Below are 17,225 nucleotides of genomic sequence, written 5' to 3' on the forward strand. Positions count from 1 at the left end.
GACCATATCATCTGTTTTTCTTTCCAAATATAGAACAGAAATATTTATTGAACACTTCTGCCTTTTCTGCATTATTATTGGTAATTCTACCATTTCCATCTAGTAATGGATACCATTGTTAAGATTCTTTTTGTTCCTAATATATTTTAAAAACTCCTTCTTATTGTCTGTAACTCTGCTGCCATATATGTGTTACTTTGCTTCCCTTATCTATTTTCTACAGTTCCTAACTTCTGAATTATATTAATTACTATCAACTTCCTCTTCCTTCCTTTTGTCTTATATAGACTTTTTTTATAGCTGCCTTCACTTCTCTAAACAAGGTTGTTTTTTAGCCATATAGCCTTCTTGATCAGTTGGACTATGTTTTTTTGGGAATCTAGTTAGGTATTCTTAAATGATTCCCAAATATCATTCACATTTTTCTCATTAAATTCTTCCTCTCGGTTGATTTGGCTCATAATTATTTTCATCTTTGTGACTTTGCCCCTATTAAAGCACTGGACTTGCACATTATAAATGTGATCAATTCGTAATCACTTGTACCTAAGCTACCATTAATTTTTAGTTCTGTGATCAGTTCCTTTATCCTAACAGATAAAAGGTCTAATAAAGAATTCCTCCATGTTAGCTGCAACACTTTTTCAGTGAGGAAATTGTCATCTATAACATTTAGAAATTCTAAGGATGTTCTAGCACTGACAGCATGAGACCTCCAGCGTGTCACTTAGATTGAAGTCCCTCATAATTATGCAGCTCCCCCCCCCATACATTATAGATAAGTACATAAGGAGGCAATCACCCCATTCCCTAGTGTGATTTGGTGGTCGGTAGCAAACACCAACTAATACCCCATCTTGTGCTTTATCTGTTAAGACATTGATCCATCAGCATTAAAAATCATTTTCTTCCAAGTTATCAGTGACTTGGAAGCAAGTAATGCCATTTTTGACATAGAGTGCAACTCCCTCTTCCCTTTTGCCCACTCGATCCTTCCTAAATAGGTTATAACCATTGATTTTAACATTCCAGTCTTGCAAATCATCCCATCTGTTTTCAGTAATATCAAGTAGATCAAATTTATGCTAAAAAATTAGCAATTCCAATTCTTCTTGTTTGTTACGCATGCACTGGTGTATAGGCAGTCAATAATTTCTTCTCCTCATGTCCTTTGGATCCTGGATTAATTTTGTTCTCTACATCTTGATTTTGTGCTGAGTGCTCACATTTTTATCCTCTTTTGTTATTATTTTAACCCCCTCCTAACTATTCTAGCCAGCTTGTCCCCAAGTAGATCGGTCTCTCTTCTGCCGAGGTGGAGGACATCCAAATTTACAGCCCTTTCCCCATAAAAGGTGGACCAATGTTCCACGAAACCAAAATCCTGAATCCTACACAACTTATTTAGCCAACAGTTCACTTCCATAATCTTCTGCCTTCCTTCGCTTATGGGACACAAAGGATCTTAAAGAAGATTCATGGAATCATAGGACTGGAAGGGACCTCAAGTGGTCTTCTAGTCCAGTCCTCTGCACTCAAAGCAGGACTAATTATTATCTAGACCATCTCTGACATCTCTGGTATTTTTTTAACCTGCTCTTAAAAACCTCAATGACTGAGATTCCACAACCTCAATAGGCAATTTAACTACCCTGACACTAGGAAGTTTGTCCTAATGTCCAGCCTAAGCATCCCTTGCTGCAATTTAAGGGTATGTCTCCACTACCAATGTTAAAGTTCTGTGCGGCAGCACTTTAACGTGGCTATGTAGTCGTGGCACCATTGATGGGAGAGAGCTTTCCCAGCGCTGTAAAAAAACCCACCCCCACGAGGAGAGTAGCTACCACCACTGGGAGTGTGGCTCCCAGCACTGGTGTACTGTCTACACTGCCACTTTACAGCGCTGAAACTTGCATCACTCAGGGGTGTGTTTTTTCATACCTCTGAGCGAGGAAGTTTCAGCGCTATAAAGTGGCAGTGTAGAAACGGCCTAAGTCAATTGCTTCTTGTCCTATCCTTAGAGGTTAACGAGTATAATTTTCTCCCTCCTCCTTGTATGTACTTTTATGTACTTTAAAACTGTTACCATGTCCCCCCCTCCCCTCAGTCCTCTCTTCTCCAGACTAAACAAACCCAATATTTTCAATCTTTCCTCATAGGTCATGTTTTCTAGACCTTTAATCATTTTTGTTGCTCTCCTCTAGAATTTCTTCAATTTGTCCACATCTTTCCTGGAATGTGGTGCCCAGAACTGGACACAATACTCCAGCTGAGGCCTTATCAGGGCGGAGTAGAGTGGAAGAATTACTTCTTGTGTCTTGCTTATGACACTCCTGCTAATACATCCCAGAATGATATTTGCTTTATTTTGCAACAGTGTTACACTGTTGATTCATATTTAGCTTGATCCACTATGACCCCCAGATCCCTTTCTGCAGTACTCCTTCCTAAGCACTCATTTCCCATTTTGTATGTGTGCAGTTAATTGTTCCTTCCTAAGTGGAGTACTTTGCATTTACCCTTATTGAATTTCATCCTCTTTACTTCAGACCATTTCTCTAGTTCATCGAGATCATTTTGAATATTATTCCTACCCTTCAAAACACTTGCAACCTCTCCCAGCTTGGTATTGTCTGCAAACTTTATAAGTGTTCTATGACATTATCATTCTTTATTGTAGATCTCATAGGACAGTCTTTGGTGTACTACAATGTATATACCAGAATCAGAATATTCTTGTAACCTCCTTGCCAGGTGGCGCTGATGTCACGGGGGGAGGTGGGGAGAAGAAGGATGAAAGAGGCTGCTGGGATTCAAATAATTATGCCTTTTCATTCTGAGGTTGACAGTTTTTTTTCTCTGTTGCTTAACCCTTTGGGTGTGTGGAAGGAAGGGTTATGTCTCTGTTGTTGGTTCCCTTTCCAAGAGACAGTTGTACTTGTTTGCTTAGTGCAAAGAATTAAATTTGGTTTTAGAGCATTTTTCACATTCAAGGTATTGCAAAGTTCATTACAGAATGGATTAATGAGTTGCTGTGTTTACTGTAAATGTGAGTTTGCTACCAGTTTAATCTCCCTTAAATGTCTGGTCCATCATTTTCACATTTCTTCTGATTTTGTATCATTCTCTGTTCACATTCCCCACTCCCTTTTTATGCATTGTTGATTTGTATTTTTTTCTATAAAGTGCTTTGAGATTTGTAAAGCACTGTGTAAATATTAAACATTAAACAGTAATTATGAGCTTTTAAATTTAGTTTCTGTTGATAGAGTGATCCTAATGTGATGCTGTCAAACTGATGCTTGACAACAAAATGCTCAAGCAAAATAAGCCCAGCCTTTGCTAAGAAAATCAGTTTATAGTGCTGGGGTATTAGACCTCTACCATTATATGAATTATACCTTATTTCAGAATGCACTGTGATCTATAATCAATTAGAAAAAATGTGATTAGATTGATACATTTATTTAGATCAATAAAGCTGTTGTCCACACCCCTTCTTAATCGTGTCCTGCTTAGGTCCTCAGTGCACAACACAGCTCACAGAGACCACAGCCCTTGTTTTCAGCATGCCCGAACCTCTGCCCATGCCCTTTTGACTGAACCTGAATGGGGAGGTTAAGGTCCAGACACATCTTTTGCCTTTTCTACCTCCTCAAGGGAGTTGAAGGATTTCTCTATTTTGGGGGAAAGACTGTGTGAAACACCCATGCAACAGTAGTAACCTTGAAAACAAAAGATTGATTTTTTAGGCTGATTTTTCTTGCTATTTTCAACCAAATAAATAGTTTGCATAACATACCTCATCTGAATATGTTGCTAAAACTTGGCTGGCTTTCCTAAGCTTAGTTACAGGGGAGAAAGGCAAATCTTACATAGTTTATAAACAAGTCCTACCCCTGACCTCCTTCATCACAGTGACATCTGTCTGTGCTGCTGCATCCAGAGAACAATCTCACCCTTCCTCCTGGAACCACTTATTATGATGCCCTAATGCTGATCCCTGCTTTCTAAACCAGTTTTCTCCAGTTGCATACACACCATAGTGGTTGGTGAAGATGAGCTATAGTGGCTAAGAAGTTTCAGAGTGGTAGCCGTATCAGCAAAAAGAACAGGAGTACTTGTGGCACCTTAGAGACTAACAAATTTATTTGAGCATAAGCTTTCATGGGCTAAAACCCACTTCATCAGATGCATGCAGTGGAAAATACAGTAGGAAGATATATACACACGCACAGAGGACATGAAACAATGGGTGTTGCCATACTAACTATAATGAGAGTAATCAGTTAAGGTGGGCTATTATCAGCAGGAGAAAAAAAAACTTTTGTAGTGATAATCAGGATGGCAAATTTTCAACAGTTGACAAAAAGGTGTGAGTCACAGTTGGGGGGGGAATAGCATGGGGAAATAGGTTTTACTTTGTGTAATGACCCATCCACTCCCAGTCTTTATTCAAGCCTAATTTAATGGTGTCCAGTTTGCAAATTAATTCCAATTCTGCAGTTTCTCGTTGGAGTCTGTTTTTGAAGGTTTTTTTAGTTGGAGTATTGCGACTTTGAGGCCTGTACTCTAGTGACCAAGGAGGTTGCAGTGTTCTCCGATTGGTTTTTGAATGTTATAATTCTTGACATCTGATTTGTATCCATTTATTTTTTTATTCTATTCATTCTATTTCATTTAGTGGCAAAAATGGAAAAAGAAAATATGGGTATGAAAGGGCAAAATTTGGAACAAAAAACCAAAACCAAAATCTTGTTTTCAATTTTGAAATTTCCTAAAAACTAAATGGTATCAATGATGTTTTCCCACAAAAAATGTGTTCATTTTTTGGGCAGAAACTTTTTTCAGTTGAAAATTTAATTTCATCTCCTTTTAATCAATTTTCCCATACAAAGAAATAAAAATTGACCGACTCTGGTCTGGACTCTCTGTCACAAGAGCTATGTTGATTTACAGTAGATGAGGATCTGGCCTCTAAATGGTGGTGTACTCTCATTCACTTGAATTTTTAGAATTGCAGAGTATTTGTTAGGATGGGACTTACATAGCACAAAGATTTGTGATGATTTTAGACTTTAGTGTAGTTTAATTGGCCATGGCAATATCATAGAACATTGAATAACGTGTTTAATCATAACAAGGTTTGTGACAATACTTCCATTGGTGACATTTCAATGGGAACCTGTATCCTCAGAAACACTTCATGAAAATTAGGTAATGGGGCATTACTGCTCAGTTGTTAATTCTCCAAGCTAAAGAATTCATCATTTCACATTTGTTTGAACCACAAAAGCAATAAATCCTCTTTTAAAAACTTACTGCAAGATAAATTTTTCCATTTTTTAAAATAAAACTACATTTCCTGAACAGGTTCTCAAAAAAGTCACTAGAATTGGGCAAAAGCTCTAGTGCTTAGCTTACATTTTTCATAACCAAAAAAAGGTGGGGGAACAGAACAGATCAAAAAGCTGGAGGTGGGAGAGCCTGAAGGAGCAGCTGGCTCTAGAAGAAACCTGAGGAGAGGTTTTTGGTTTGGGATGCACACTGAAATGGGTGTGTTTGGTGTTGTGAAAGAAAACTATTCCTGCTATTTGATTCCTTCTGCATTCAGAGACACAGGACTTTGTACATTCCTAAACAAAACTGATCAGAGAAATACCTGATTCTCACCAATTTCTCCTCCTCACTGGAACAACCTACTAGACCCTGAATTTTTGGCTAGCTGGTTGGGTCAAAAGGGGCAACAGTATTATTACAGGCTGTGTATCAGATTTTGTTGTTAGTTACACAGTGTAAAGCTGGAATAATTCTATGGAAGCCAGTCGAGTTATTCTAGATTTATACTATATAACTGAGATCTAAATGTGGCTCACCTCAGTGATCTCTATATACTATACAAATCTGGTTTGCACTAAAAAATGTTTATACAGTTCTGTGGCTTTTGATTCGTTTGACTCGTACTTTAAGCCATTTCTACTTTTGCCAGTATAGTAATGTGGGCTAGGGGTGTGATTATTATTTTTTTGGGAAGGGGAGACATTTCTATACTAATAAAAGCCCTGGTGTAAATGTAGTTATGCTGGAATAAAAGTGCTTTTGCCAGCATAGCTTATTTTTATTCAAGGAACCAGTATAAGATATACTGACAGACGTACTCTTCTGTCAGTATAAACTCTGTCTCGACTAGAAAGGTTTGCTGGCATAGCTAAATTGGCAAATCTTTTCTAATGTAGACAAGTCCTTACAATCCTTGAACCGTACACCCTGCCAATTCAGTGTGTAGCACTGACTGCTGGACTTGTGACAAACAGATTACAAAGCTAGTTTATTCAGCCATTGTATTTTGTCTGGATCTTTTCTGAAGCTGAAGCAGTTATTGCAGTAGGGTGCACTAATTGCTCATTTGCTGCAGTAACCTTTTCAACTGGACACATCTCATATCTGATTTCATGTTGATGTGTCTCTTATTTAATTACAGTGTGCTAGCAGGGAGAGAAAACCCCGTGGTGTGAAGTACAGAATAATGCCTTGAAAGGGCTGACTCTAAGAAGCAGGACTTCTATTCTTACACCTGAGGTCTGGCAGAATTTAAAACCACTAGCATGAGTGTATTATTACACTGTATATAGTGAGACTTCCATCTCTAAATCATTTACATTAAAAAGACCACCTTGCTATCAAAAACTTACTGTCTGCTGAGATAATAAATGAATCAAAGGCAACCTGAAAAGAAAAAGTTCATACCCTTTTTCCCAGTTTATGATGATGATGATGATGATGATAATTTTGTTTTCTACCTTAAAAATATCAGGAATGTCAAGTCTTGTGTTCCTTTATTTTCTAGCAATTTCCCTCATAAAACCGAGAGAGCTGTGGATTGGGAACACTCTCTGACCTTAATAAAATGAGCAGCTAGGTTGAATATTTAACAAAAGAGCTTTTCTTCCAACTGTTTAAGTATTTGAGTTTGAAAGGTATCAAATTATCATAACAAAAGTTTTAAACAGGCTGAATGTATAATAGAAAATAATCAGGCTTCACTTCCTTGGTCTCTGAAATGCCAGACATCTACTAGCTGTCTAGATTCTAGACATCCACCGAGTCTTCCAGAAAACAAACAGACAGGATAGACAATTTCTAAAGTTTCCATGGGTGTCTAGGAAATAGGGGCTAGTAGTGTGAAGCCCCGTCAATAGTGCTTTAGCGTTTGGCCACAGCATGGATACTGTGTAGTATCTATAGAGGAAGTCAGTGTTTCTCAACCAATTTTGGCTGGCAACCCCTTATTCAAAGTCCAACGTTTTTATGATCCCTTTGCATTTATTATAAAAGTTAGAGTAAAAAAAAGTCAGTGATAACAATAAGCCTGTATCATTTATTTCTGTGAGTGTTTTGAGAGATTGAAAGAAAATACACGTCCTTGAAGGGAAAGGGTGTGCAGGGAATGTGGGAGTGAGATTTTCTTTTATTTAGATTGTAATAAAGTTTTCATGGTCTTGTGACCACCACACCCGATTGCCCTTCTTCACCAACCTGCCAGTCGTGACCCAACCATTGAGAACCAGTGGTCTATACTATAAGCTAGGTATGTACAACAGGTTGCAATATCACTTGCTTGCAGTGGGGTCCTCCTTGTGAGGATGAAACTGCACAAGGCAGAGAAGCAGCACTAGTGATCCCTTCGAGGGTAAGAAAATCCTTCCTGCATTTTTCCACATGACCCAGACCTCCTTCCTTTTTGAAAATCAGGCCCTGAATGTCTGCAAGCAAGGCAGCATTAAGGCTTTTGTTTTTGTGAATACTTTATAGATCTGTTTTAGTATGCACTGCATCTCTCTTTATCAGAGCCAAGGGGAAATAGTACTCTCAATTCAGTGGCTATCTGAAACTGAGAGCTAGTCCATAAATCCTTTTATTTGGTTGTGGTACTGAGTTATTTCGGTTAGACTGTTTCCCCATCAGAGCTAATGAAAGCCAAATAATATCAGCCAAGACCTAAAACAAAAGAACTCAGCAGCACATTAACGTGAATAGGTGATATTTGTAAGCATGTGTTAAGTCAGTGGTTTTCAAACTTTTTTTCTGGGACCTAGCTGAAGAAAATTGTTGATGCCCACAACCCAACAAAGCTGGGGATGAGGGTTGGGGTGTGGAAGGGGCTCAGGCCTGGGGCAGAGGGTTGGGGTGTGGGGGGTTCAGGCTTTGGGGTGGGGCTAGGAATGAGGGGTTCAGGCTGTGGGAGGAGGCTCAGGGCTGGGGCAGGGGTTGGAGTGTGGGAGGGGGTCAGGGCTCTGGGCTGGGGGTGCAGGCTCTGGGGTGGGTCTGGGGATGAGGGGGTTGGGGTGCAGGAGGGGCTCTGGGTTTGGGGGGTCTCAAGGCTGGGGATTGGGGCACGGGGTTGGGGTGCAGATTTACCTCTGGTGGCTCCCAGTCAGCAGCACAGCTGGGGGTGCAGAGGCAGGCTTCCTGCCTGTCCTAGCACTGTGGACCATACTGCGCCTGAAGCGGCCAGCAGCAGGTCCAGCTTTTAGGCGGAGGCGTGCAAGCTCTTGCCCACAGGCAATGGGTTTCCAGCCAATGTGAGTGCGGAGCTGGTGCTCGGGGCAGCGGCAGTGCACAGAGCCTAGGCAGGGGGGCCACAGAAGCTGGACCCACTGCTGGCCGCTTCCGGGGCGCAGCACGGTGTTGGAACAGGTAGGCACTAGCCTACCTTAGCTGGGCAGCACCGTCGACAGAACTTTCAATGTCCCGGTTGGTGGTGCTGACCAGAGCAACCCAGTTCTTTACATGCCGCAACCCAGTACTGGGTCATGACCCGAACTTTGAAAAATGCAGTGTTAATTCATAATGCAGTTAAATCATCGTCAGATGCATGGTCCACATCAACAATCTGCTGGGCATAGCAATGGAATTCCTGAAAATGCACTTTCACTCTGAGAATCTAGGATTCACCTGAACACAGAGAAAATTCTTGAATTTTCTGTGAATATTGCAGCTATAGAGCCAAGTTCCATTCTCCTTTTCAGTACTGTAAATCCAGTGGAATGCTACAGCTTCAATTTACACTGATATAACTGACAGCAGATTTTGACACGTAAGCAATAAGGACTTTTTGCACCCACCTTCATGTTATTTATGAAAGCCCGTGAGACACCTGTTTAAATCCAACTAAGCCAATATCTTTAACATCCAAAGATGAGTCAGCCACTTGGAAATCTGAATACCATATTACATGACTGAACACATTGATACTGATGTTTAGCCTGGCCTCAACCCAGCCTCCAATCTTGTGACTGCAATTGTGTGACTGTAATTAAATGAGAATGCAGTTGCTTGTAAATATTTGTTAAGCATCTGCACCCACAATATTGGAGGCTATTTCATTAAATGCAAGACATTATTTCATAGATAGGGATAATGACAGGATCCTTGTGCTGCATTGTATTCAGTGGCCCATGTTGCCATACTTAAATAACTTGGAAAAATCCTACAACATTGGCACCTTTGCTAAAAATAAAGAACAGCAAATGTTAGGTCAGTTATTTGTACTTACTCAAGTGAAGGGAAGGTAAAACTGGCCTAAATGAGGGAAAATCTGGAACAAACCCAGGTCTTGCTGTGTGTCAGAAAAATATGGGAATTATTGTACGTTTTCCTTGACCTGAAGTTTGCAGTAGGTTTCTTAATTTCACAGTAGCTTTTTGCCACTAAATTTTAACTAGGCCCAAGAGGTTTAGAACTTGTGATGAGTTTATTTGAGGTTTGCCTATTAGTAGTCTGTAGTATACTGTATTTTCTGGGAAATATCTCTGAAAATTGTGGATTCTGCAGAAAACACCTAATGATCAAATCAGTGCAGAATCTGGATTTTAATAAATGAAAGTTGAAATAAAATCAAGCAACATGGAAACAAGATTTTTTTTTTAAATCTGCCATAAGAATTATTTTTTACACTTATTCAACTCTCCATCTTCATCTGCTAAGGGGAAAATGACAGATTAAAAAAAGGCCTTCTATTGTTTACATTTAACACTTACAGCAAGAACAAAGAGAGCAATCAAAGAATCTTCTACAAGATCCATCCATCTGTCACAATGTTTTATAGAATACTGCTGTGACTGCAAAATTCTTCATGAAAATTTAAAATAAAATATGTGCAAGATGGTTTAAAAAATAGACAAATCCTGTGGTGAGGGACATGAACTATATCACAAATTATAATTAGGGATGGACATGAAGAATTTAGTTTGTACCTATATTCACATTCACACCTTAAGTCTGGTTGATGTTCCGATATAGGGGTTTGGTTCAGACCTATTCCTGGTTATAATAACATCAGGTTAATATGCAGCAGGTTCTGGTTGACTTTCCACTTGAAACAATAGCATTGGGTTAATTCAGCATGGAAAATGACATCACACATCATCTTGAGACAGTTAAGGAGTGAGAAACCGTACTCAGCCAGGCATTTCTTCCCATTTTACATGGCAGGGCATTAAAGGAAGAAAGGGAGGTACGAGAATGAGACCACAGTGGACAAGTTCTAACAGTTCTTTTGTTCTTTGTTTTTTGGGAGTATTTTTTTCCTTCTAAGTTCTGTATTTGCACAGTAAAATGTGGTTCTATTTTTAGATGTAACCAGTATTAACCAATCTCATCTGTGAAATGTTCAGGAAGTGAAAGAAAAAGATTAAATGTCCCAAAAGAGAAATAATAGGGCTAAAAATATTCCCAGAGGGAGGAGATCCTTATTACTGGAAATTAAATTTGACAGATGTCAGTTTGTCAGTGAGTATTAATTTCTCTTTGATTTTTTTTCTTTTTGCACAGATGTATTAACTGCTTCGGCAGGACAAATAGTCCTAATGAGGACAGGAATATTAACTGTTTGAGTTTTAAAACCAGACTCCCTTTTTGCACCCACAATTAAGGGTCCATAATTAATTTAAATTTGCTTCCAATATTTTTAAAACAAGAACAAGCTTTATAAAACCTACAATCAATAGAAATGTTTCTGCACATTAAAAAAGAATCCTGGAGTATTTTGTTCTTCCTTATTACTTTGCTGTTGATATAAGTTGCTAAGACTAGGATCTACCTTTGTGACATGCCCTAAATTGGTTTAACTATACTAATATCACTATCCCAGTATAACTGGTAAAACTTTCTTGCATAGACAAGACCTCAGAGATTGCAGAACTGTTCTCGGAAAGTCACCATATCTGGAAGGGATTCATTCCCCCTCATGGTTTCACAGAGAGAGAGAGAGAGAGAGAGAGAGTGTTATCCTGTGCAACAGGCTCCATTTTAAAATAAACTACTCTACCCATGAATTTCAGTAATTGCTAAATTAGTTTAATTGGGTCCCTGGAGATGTTGATCAGGACTAGAAGCTCTTAAGGAGGTGGAAAGCCATACAGGTGCCTGGAACTGTTTTCCTACCAGTTGTGGAAGAGGTTACTGATGAACCCTCTGACCCTACCTGCTCCCAAGACTTCTCCTGAGCAGTCACCAGGAAGAGAGGAAAGGGAGATTGGTCAAACTATACCAAGAATGAGGGAAGAGACATAGAAGAATCAAACTTCCTTAAAGAAGAAGCCCAAATAGGCCCCAAGCAAGGCAGAGGCCTCTAGCAATCTGTCTCTACTGCAACAGAGGTAAAATATTGAAGAAATACTGCAGCCTTAGATCCCTTGATAGCCAACTATTAGGGTCAGAAGTTTCTAATCGAGCTGCCTCTGTAAGCTGCAGTAGGCATTACAGTATTGCTCCAACCCCAATGGTCAAAAAATCATGAGTCAAGCCCAGAAAAATCCATGAGATTGGTTTAAAAATCATCAGATAAAAAAAATAGTAATTTGGGGTCATTTTTATTTGCCTTCTGGCTTTGGAGCCTCCATTGTGCACCTGATTCACATTTTCAAGCCTTATTTTCTGTTCTCTGGGGTCTAGAAGAATGCATTTTCTTTAAAAAATGAAAGCTGATTCTCATGCAATCAACTCTTTCCAGGAGCTATAAAACCTCAAATATCATGAGACTCAGAAAAAAAAAATCGATAACTGGCAATACTGGCATTGCCAGTCCAGTAGCTGGCACCACTGTCTGCTGCTCTGTGGTTACACTCAATGGTTTCTAGAGAGGGCACTATAAGGAGAAGGGTAATCTGAGGCAGAGAAAAGAGCTTGAAGAAATGCAGGGGAATATGAGGATCAAAAAGAGAATGAAGAGGAATGCAGGAGAATGAGGGGGTCGTGATGCAGGCGGTTCAGGAGAGCAGAGGGGAAAGGGAAGTGCTAGAGGATCTGAGAGACTCAGGGAGCAGAATGTGATGTACCTGTGAGAGACTGAAGATCAGGGGATTAGTGGGTGAAGAGAATGTAAGGTTCAGGGGAGAGCCTGGCATGTACAGGAGTATGGGGGGCAGGGAAAGAGAGTGAAGTGGTTCAGGGGAATGTGGGGGATAGGAGACTAAGTGGAATGGAGAATGTGAGGGAGACTGAAGGAGGGGTGCAACTGACTGAGGAAGAAGGGGATGGTGAAGGATAGAATAGCAGATCAGGTATTCCACAGGTTAGGAGATGGTAAATGGAATGCCCCTGTAAGAGCCAGATGACATTTTGGAATGTGCATTTAATATTGAATTTTAAACCTGAAATACTCACCACACACTTGTAGAGCAGGTGGCTTCCCTCTAAAGGTTAAAAACTGGAAGGCAGATAGAAAAAAAAATATTACTCTAAAAATTTCATGATTGTAAGCCTCTTATATTTTTTGCAGGGTGTTTGCCTTATGACTTGGGATTGCCCATGCAGTGTCAAGTAAATTTAATTTTTAAAATTCTTTGACTTTTAATAATCTAAAGTGTTGTTAGTGACATGGATAAAGGAATTTGGCTTTTCACAGCATTTTAAAGTTGACAATGTACTTATAATTGCACCAGCAAAGCTGCACCTACAATTATTGGCAAGCATGAATGGAAGGCTGTTTTTAAAAAATCAAACCTATACCAGAGGAGTCTTTTTTTTATTTAAAGAAAGTCATCTTCATCTCTTTATTGTATAACACACTGTGCACTGTGTGAATTTCATTATATCAAACCATGCCAAATTATGTCCCATCGTGTGATTTCATGTGACTTGATGTAACCTGGCACATCATCACTTATCCATTGTGTTGCATGACCAAAACAGTGCTTTGCAAAGGCTTTCAGAAACGAAGTGATAGCAAGTAATTAATTATCATTACAAAATGGCTTTAGAATTCAGAACACACTGGAGCTGTCTGACTGGCAGTCCATGGCAACAGTCCTTGCCTGTGACATGAGTATGACCGTTTGTTCCAATTTTCTCTTTGTGTAACTCCCATTTTAAACTATCAGTATGACAGTCCAAGCTGTGTGTTTCAGGATGCATTTCTCAAGGTGTTGAGCCCAAATCAGCCTCATGCAACACAGTACTCCAAAAGTATGGAATGATCCTGCCAAAATGTACTGTTTACCATATTTTAGGCAAAGAATAGTACATAACAGAAAATGTGGTTGTTGTGTAATACATTTATGTTTTGGATCTATATTGAAGGTCTAAAGTAGGAATCTCATTTACTTCAGTACATAACAAAACCTACCTATAAGGTGAAATCCTCATTCTTCTAATATCAATGGCAAAACTCCCATTTACTTCATTAGGGTCAGGATTTCACCCATATATCTTTTGTTTCATAACTATATAGATTGTTACCTCAGTCCTTCACATTTTCAGTACCTAATTGAGAATACCCTTGTAATATATTATCTCTTTTCAATTATGTTGTTACAATTATGCAGCTATTATTTAGTTTCTGTCCACTGGTAGAAGGAGAAACAATTAATTTACCATGATGCATGCAGAATAAAAATATAATAGAATCTATAAAATTTGAATTAGTGATAAAATGTTTGGATTATTGTAAAAACCTTGAATAAGCAATTTTTTGGAAATATTATGTGACAAAATTCCTCCTCTACCTTGGTGGGTCCTGCGCTTATTGGCAGATTTGTTTGCCTCAGTGATCTTCCCCACAGTCTGGGTCGACTCCTTCTGTGTTTGATCAGGAGTTGGGAGATTTGAGGGGAATCCGGGCCTGCCCTCTACTCCGGGTTCCAGCCCAGGGCCCTGTGGATTGCAGCTGTCTATAGTGCCTCCTGTAACAGCTGCATGACAGCTACAACTCCCTGGGCTACTTCCCCATGGCCTCCTCCAAACACTTTCTTTATCCTCACCACCTTCCTCCTGGTGTCTGATAATGCTTGTACTCCTCAGTCCTCCAGCAGCACGCCCTCTCACTCTCAGCTCCTTGCACCTTTTACTCCCAGCTCCTCACACCACAAACTGAAGTGAGCTCCTTTTTAAACCTAGGTGCCCTCATTAGCCTGCCTTAATTGATTCTAGCAGCTTCTTGATTGGCTGCTGGTGTTCTAATCAGCCTGTCTGCCTTAATTGTTTCCAGAAAGTTCCTGATTGTTCTGGAACCTTCCCTGTTACCTTACCCAGGGAAAGGGGACCTACTTAACCTGGGGCTAATATATCTGCCTTCTATCACTCTCCTGTAGACATCTGACCTGACCCTGTCACAATTATTTGGTTTTGTCTACTTTTGCCTAAATGCAAGAGTGAATATTAAAACAGAAGACCTGGACTTCAGAGCTTTGGCTCAGCCCTGTACAGTACAGAAATACATATGAAGTGATCAGTGTAATTAGGGCTCTGTTACCAGCTACTCCGCCTACTTGTAGTTTGACCTTGGACAGTTATTTCATCACACTGTGTCTCATTTTACCCATCCTAAAAAGGGGTATAATTCCTTCCTAACTCTTTGATTATGGCTAGGGACACTTGGGAATGGGGTGAGGAGTGGGTGCTAAGGCAGCATAAAATTCTGTGCAAATATGTGTAGGGCTCATTCCTAGAAATAAGAATATAAGAACTGCCATACTGGGTCACACCAATGGTCCATCTTGCCCACTATCCTGTCTCTGACAGTGTCTGGTACAAGAGCATGAGAGAGAGTGTACTGAACAGGGCAATTTTGGAGAGTTCCATCCTCATCTCCTCCTGGCTTCTGTCAATTGGAGGTTTAGGGTTACCCATTACATAGTGTTGCATCCCTGACCATTTTGACAAATAGCCATTGATGGATCTATCCTTCATGAAATTATCTAGTTCTTTTTTTAATCCAGTTATGCTTTTGGCTATCACAAAATCACATGGCAAACAGTTCCACAGGTTAGTTGTGCATTTTGTGGAAAAAATACTTCTTCTTGTTTGCATTAAACCTGAGATATTAATGTCATTGGATGACTTCTAGTTTTTGTATTGTGGGAAAGGAAAAATAACGCTTCTCTGTTCACTATATCCACACCATTCTTGATTTTATAGACCTCATTCATTTCACCCCTTAACTGTCTCTTTTCTAAGCAGAAAAACCCTAATCTCTCCTTGTATGGAATCTGTTCCATACCTTTATCATCCTTTTGTCCTTCTCTGAACCTTTTCCAGTTCCACTATATCCTTTTTGAGTGGGATACATTATTCAAGGTGGGGAGCATCATGGATTTATATAGTGTCATTATATTTTCTGTCTTATTTTCTATCCCTTTCCTAATAGTTCCTTAGCCTTTTTGACCGCTGCTGCTCACTGAACTGAAATTTCGAGAGAATTATCCAGAATGACTCCAAGATCTTCTTTGAGTGGTAACAGCTAATTTAGAACCCACCATTACATATGTGGAGTTGGGATTATGTTTTCCAATAAGCTTTACTTTGCTTATCACTGTTGAATTTCATCTGCCATTTTGTTGCCCAGTCTCCCAGTTTAGTGAGATCCCCATTACTCTTCATAATTAGCTTTGTACTTAGCTATCTTTAATAATTGTGTATCATCTGCAAACTTTGCCACATGACTGTTCACTCTCTTTTCTAGACCTTTAATGAATATGTTGAACAGCACAGTACAGATCTTGGGGGAACCCACTATTTACCTCTTTCAATTGTGTAAACTGAACATTTATTCTTGCCCCTTGTTTCCTATCTTTTAACCAGTTACTGATCCATGAGAAGACCTTATCTCTTATCCTATGACTATTTAGTTTTGCTTAAGAGCCTTTGATGAGGGATCTGGTCAAAGGTTTTCTGAAAAGCCAAGTACAGTATTGTGACAGTCTGTACCCATATGTTCACCCTTTTGACAAGATTCTGATATTTTTTTACAAAGTATGCCTTGTGAGGTATCATTTGAAAACTCATAATCTCCTGAACATTATTGTTCTGCTAAAATGTGAGTGGTCACATTATATCTGAAGTTATAAAATTCTACTGTATAAGACATGTTCTAAGTCTAGGGAAACCGCTTCAAACCAGTTCCCCAAAGACAAAAGGCTGGCCAGAACCTCATCCAGGTCTCAACATAATCAAATGACCTATCATCTGATTAAGCAGCCATTCTTTGTCAGGAAGAAGGGTGAGAGCAAGAAATTTACATCTTGGTAATGGAACAGCTGGAGGTTCCCATGTAAACAGACTGGCAGTCGTCTGAACCCCAGCTGAAAATGATTCTAAAAGAGGAGGAAAAGATAAAAGTGAGGAACAGAGGCCCCAAATCACTTCTCTCCCCTCATCTATACTCACAGCATCAACAATGTTTGAAAGACAAAGGAAGCATCTTTGAATTGGGGGAGGGCCTTATCTGATGGTATCCAGCCAGACTGCTGTAAGCATGTGGTGAGAAAGGGTCAGGATTTCATTTTGAATTCACTTAGCTTGTTAAATTAGGTAATACTTTGCATTTTACCTTTTATTTCTTTGTAACCAATTCTGACTTTTATGCCTCATCATTTGTAATCACTTAAAATCTCTCTTTCTGTTGTTAATAAACTTGTTCTATTGCTTTATCTATACCAGTGTGTGTCTGGATTGAAATGTTTGGGAAGCTCCATTTAAGATAAGATTTGTGGATATCATTTTCTCTTAATGATATGATGGACTTTCTGTAAGCTTGTGTTGTCCAGAAGGGTACTGGGCAGTACAAGATGCACATTTCTGGGGACAAATCTGGGACTGGGAATTTGCTGGTGTGACTCTGCAATATAATTCAGGAGTGGTTGGTTAAAATCACTCCTATAATTCAGCTGGGAGTAATTTACATGCTAGAGGCTGTGTGTGAGCAGGCCAGGAGTGGTAAAAGGCAC

Source organism: Mauremys mutica, chromosome 6 (genome assembly GCF_020497125.1).
Source record: "Mauremys mutica isolate MM-2020 ecotype Southern chromosome 6, ASM2049712v1, whole genome shotgun sequence".
In the NCBI taxonomy this organism is placed as follows: domain Eukaryota; kingdom Metazoa; phylum Chordata; order Testudines; family Geoemydidae; genus Mauremys; species Mauremys mutica.